Raw genomic sequence first — 5,754 nt, forward strand, 5'->3', positions numbered from 1 at the left:
TTGGTAGGGAGGTCTCATTATAAACCACCACTTGCTGAGTGCTCCTTGGCTGCTGCTATGTCCCTGATTATGCTAGATGAACTGAAGTCATCCAAAGCATTCCAGGCAGCAGGACTCAGTGGTGCCCCTTGGTGCCACCAAGCAGAGCGCATTCTGTGGGCTCTTTGGGAACAGATGTTTCTGCAGAGCCTTCCCTCCAGCACCAACGTGGTTGTGCAGTCAGGGCTGCTCTGAAGCAGCCGCTCTCAGCCCGAGGGTATGTTCCTGCAGTCAGTTCCTTGCAGGAACACAGCTATCAGTAAAAGCCTCAGCAGGGTTAGGAAAGTCCTTCTATTCATTTAACAGCCTTGTGGCTTTTTAAATAACAGCATCAATGAGGCTTTCAATTTATTTTTATTTTTTTTAACTTTTACATACATTTTGCAAAGAAACAACAAATTGGCCAAGGAGACTTCAACTCTGGGAGAGCTTTCTGTAGGGAATCCATTAACTGTGCATGGAGTCCATTGGTGGTTTCAGTAACGTCAGCTCTCAGTAAATATTGGCCAATGTGCCTCTAACTACTATTAATGAAGTTAATTAGAAACAAAAGTTTTCAATTGTGGAAAAGCTACAGGCATAGCCACGGTTCATTAAGCTTCTCAGAAGCTTCAAACAGTTCTTAACTGCATTTCTTGGGGTGGGAGGGGGAGGGCTGGGGGGGGGAAGTAGTTTTTTTTTTCTAAATAGAAATATTTCTAGCAGCTCTGCACTGTTTAGGGTAAACTGTGCTTAGGAAGATTGGCATCTTCTGTGCAGGAGGGCTTCACTGGTTCAGAGAGTGGTAGTGAGTGGAGTTATAGCCAGCTGGTAACCAGTGCAGATCCACAGGGGTGGATACTGGGGCTGGCCCTGTTTAATATCTTTATTGATGGTATATATGAGGAGATGGAGTTCACCCTCAGTAAATCTGCATATGACACCAAGTTGGGAGGAAGTGTTGATCTGTCTGGGGGTATGAGGGTTCTATATTGGGACTTGGACATGTTGGGTTGATGGGTCAAGGCCAATGGGTTGAGGTTCAACAAGATGAAGTGCTGGCTCTTGCATGTTGGGCACTGCTTTAGGCTTTGGGCAGAGCAGCTGGAAAACTTGTGGGGGGAAAAATGTTTGTGGCTTAGTGGGTATGGGTGGGGGTGGGTCAACAGTTGGGCTAGATGGTCTTGGTGATCTTTTCCAATTTCAAGGATTCCATAGCTCGAGGCTTGGGAGTGTTCAGCAAAGCTTCTGCTCTTCATCCTCCCCTGCAAAACCTACCTCACTGTACAAAATAGTGCAATGTAAGAACATAGGACGTTGCTTTGTGGAAAGGGGGTGCCTTTTGCTATGTAATCTGGATGGGCATGAAGACAATTGGTTCTGCTACCCAGGCTGTGAATGGGCCTCAGGGAACACTCACCTGCAGGTGACCTCAATGATGTCCCCTCTTCCCATTCAGATGGAGTTGATGGAGCATTTAAGAGGTATTTAGGAAGGAAAAGAAAAGGAGAATAACCCTTTTAATAAGCAGTTTGCCTATGACAGCACTGGTCAGTCCAGCACATCCACACATAATTAATCTAAAGTAAGTGCTAGATCTGCGATCGTCCATTTAATAGCATTATGGCAATCCAAGATTTAAGTTCTGTGCTTAATGTCTCTGCCTTGTTTAATACCATTACTGCATTATAGATTTAAGGTAGCACTTACATGGTAAATTTTCAAACTGATGTCTGGGATTTAATGTCAATGGAAATTCTACCACTAAATCTTCTGCCCTGCTTTGGAAATGTTCCTTTTAACCTCTCTCCCACTGCTTAACACCTCAGCTAAATGAGAGGCTTCTAAGGTGTTGCTTGTGTTGTGTAGTGCCTTAGTAAACCACGGGCTCTTTGAGAGGGGTTTTGCCCTAATGGAGCACTGCTGGCGGCTGAAGGATGACAGAGCACAGTGTCCTCAGAGACAAAGAAATAATCCAGAGGATTTTTCTTGCCTTATGTCTGAATTTTCCAGACTCTTTGGCCAAGAGGTTCAATAGACACAGACTGAGCAGAAGAGGTGTGGTCCTGCCATGGCAATAGTTCCCTGAAATGCAGGGGTCATTGTATCACTAGCAGCTGATTAATGGGAATGTTATCTAACCCTCCCAGCTGATAAGCTTGCATCACAGTTTCCCAACTAGGAGTTGGGCTCAGTTTCTCCTAGGTTATCCCACCCTAAGCTAATCAAATGCATTCTGTGTCCTCACTGGTAGCCAGAGCCTGATTTGCAGTAATCTCTTCTGAGCCCAGGATGTTAAGTTTGGTAAACTAAAAAAAGGAGTTATTTGGGTAATTAAAGTTAGTTTGAAGTGGCAGCCGTCACTTCTAGCTCAGCCAGCTGCTGTAAAAATGGATTTTGGAAGAAAATTCTGTTCTTGCACCCTGAAAAGTTGATATAAGGAATAGCTGTGTCACTTCATGGTCTCTGTTCCAGGAATGCTGCATACACACAGAGCCTTCTCACTTAGTGAGTTTTGACACAGATGGAAATATTTGTTCCTGAAGGTCAAAAATTTTGTATTCTTAGCCACTCAGGAGACAAACCCAGCATCGCATTGCTTATATGTTAGAGATTTAACCCCTCCTGATCTCCTTGCAGGTGAAAAACAAGTTGTTTTCTCATGTATAACGAGAGCACCAATCCTTCACCAGAATTATTTACTAAATTGCCTTTCATGATCAGTCATCAGAGCAGAAAGAAAAGCAGTAATGAATAGAGAAAGAGGTGATAGGAAGCTAACAAACCATTCACATGGTTTTATTCCTTTGGGCTAAGTCCATATTCCACCAAAATCGATGCGAATAGAATAGGATGAGTTATGATTTATTGCTACAGTCAGATTTCATTGTGGTGCATTAAAGAGGCTGTGATGATTACAGGTTCTCTCTCAAAACGCTACAAACACAGCAATGTATTTAGAAAGCATCAGATGTCAAACTCCAAACTGTTTCCAAGGGAACCTAAAAAAGTCACATTGCAAAATGAATCCAACTAATGCCTTTCCCACTGCTTGCTTTGTTACCTTTTGACAAATGCTTATTCTTCGACGCATGCTAATCCAAACTCTTCCTTAATGTGGAGCCATTGTAGTCCGTTCTGAGGACAATGTAGCCGTGCTAGCCTTAATCTGGGGGAGTATGTTACATCTGGAGCATAAATCACTTGGCTTTGCTTATTTCATTCTTTGATGCTGCTACAGATAATCAGGGGTGACTTGGAGTCACTCAAGGAGTAGCTACTGCTGGTTTGCTTTGTTATCCCAAATGTTGTGTGTGCACTAATGAAGCTCCGGAATAGCTGGACTTAATTATGGAGTCTTCAGAAAGCGGTCATGGTTTCTTAAATTCTTATTCTTTTTAATATAAGCAAGCTGGTGTGTGGTTCTTGTTATTTTTTCCTACTTATATCCTCAGTACGGACAGTACAAAAATGAAAGCGAGTCTGTCAAGCCCTTTTGACTACAGCTAAAATTCTATTTGCTATCAGAAGGGATTATGTTAAACTAGGCGTGCTTGGGCTGGAGGTACCTTACAGACATACTGCAATGACAAAAAGCATTACCAGCATGAAGATGCAATTGCCTTTCAAGGGAGCTTAGCTTCCAGGTATGACTGATTGTTTCAGTGTAGCAGCACTGACAGGCTGCGCTGGTTTCATCTGTTGGAAATTTCCCTTGATTTTTATTTGATTTATTTGATTGAAAAATGTTCTCAAAACGCTGGGGTAGGGGTTTTTGTTTATTAAGCATTTTTTTCTTTGCTAGAAGGGACGTGTCAGGATACTGGAGTCCATCTGATGGTAAGAACTAGGCAGTGACTTTCACAGGCAGAAGGAAGGTTGCAGCTGGAGGACCTGAGCACTGTTCCCATCAGTTGCTGCTGTCACCAGGAAGGCGCAGCTTGTTGGTTTGTGGCCACAGGGTTCTTCCAGCTGAGCCCACTTCAGGTGGCACGCTGGGATGCTCAGTGCCTCCCAAATGCCAATCACCTTCAGCATCTGCTGGGCCCCAGCTTGGGGCATCACTGTGGGTGTGCTCCAGAGAATAAATATGAATCCAGTGATAACAAAAATGCTCAGTTTGGACTAGATGACCAGGGTCCCTTCCAACTTATGATTCTATGAAAAAGAGTTCAGAGCTGATGATCAGCAGAAGCGTTTGGGCACAGGTAGGGAGTGCTAGATTAGGTATTGCTGGCTTGGGAGGGCTTTGGTGCAGAAAGAGGGGATTCTGAGCACCAGTAGAAATATTGTCTTCTGTTAGATGAGAACTGATGATGCTTGAAAAGATTCTGTGAGGCAAAATAAGTGCATAAACTTGTATACAGGTTCTAGCTGAAATAAATTAATGAGTAACTTTATTCCCTCATGTGGCTATTTTATTTGAATTGCTGAGTTCTCTGTGTTTTGTTTTGGTCTTTTTACCCTTTCTCCTGTAAGCTGTTTACAGAGTCATCTCAAGCATCTTTTTGTACCTGAAGTTCACCCAGCAGTGCCCAAGGAAGATCCTTGGTGCATACCTGGCTGGTGGGAAGCATGTCCCTGTTCAATGCAGGGGAGTTGGACTCTGACTTCTAAAGGTCCCTTCCAACTCAAACAACTCCATGATCTCTGGAAGAGATCAATCCTTCAATTGACTTAACAATTCCTAATGGAAGAAAATAACTAATCCTTCCGCACCACAGTGCAAGGTAAGTTCTGAGATCTGCAGTCACACGAGGAAAGATTAGAGTCTGACTGAGGAGAATTTTACTCATTCATTTAATTACGTGATTCAGCCAAAATGAATTGGTCATCCTAGAAGACAGCTGGGAACCAGGATTGCAGCTGTCTTCAGAGGTCCAACAGCAAACATTTGTCATCTCCCAATTAGCTCTGCTCTTCTGGTGTAGAGTCTGAGTCTCAGCCTGGGAAGGGACCTTCCCTGGAGAGCCAGTGGATTATTGAATAGGAGGTTACATATGACAGAACGGTGTATCAGTGCTCTGATGCACTAATAATACTGTATGTCTATGCAGTCCAGATAGCTAATATCTAATGCTTCACAGAGATACCACAGCATTTGTGTGGAGAACAATACCCTCATTGCAGGCAGGAATAGAGTTGTTATTTGTAGTGAAGCTGCTGAATGCTTTTCCTCATAAGACTCCCTTCAGATCACGTGCTTTATGGGGAGGAAAAATGTTTTTTTGCTTATTAAAAATTAATATGTATACAAATTAAGATTGATTAGACTGAGTTCAGAGGATATTTTAGACATTGAGCTTTCAGATATCGAACCTTCCTCAGTATCCCCTCATTACTGCTTTCTTGAAGCAGTTTGGTGAATGAAGAATGAGGATTACAAAGAGTTGCCTTCACAGGAGAGTAGAGAACCAGAACCATGTAGAAAAGAAAGCTTTGAGCTTTCTTAAAGAGAGACATCGAGGAAAGATTGACTTTGCTGTAGGATGAGAGTTCTCAGACTTGGTTACACGGCAGTGGATTATAAATTTTATTCTAAATTAAACAGTTACATGTTCAATATTGTGCATTTAGAGAGCTGTAAAAACTCTGAAATGAAATTAACAATAAAAAAAGAACTTACATAACTAATATTGCATTGTAGCGGGATGTAGGACTCTCCTGCTGTTGCTGCTTAGTTTTATTGGTAACTGCTTTATTTTTCTTTCTACCTTGCTTCGGTATCGAAAGCTT

Source organism: Coturnix japonica, chromosome 10, assembly GCF_001577835.2.
Source record: "Coturnix japonica isolate 7356 chromosome 10, Coturnix japonica 2.1, whole genome shotgun sequence".
In the NCBI taxonomy this organism is placed as follows: Eukaryota; Metazoa; Chordata; class Aves; order Galliformes; family Phasianidae; genus Coturnix; species Coturnix japonica.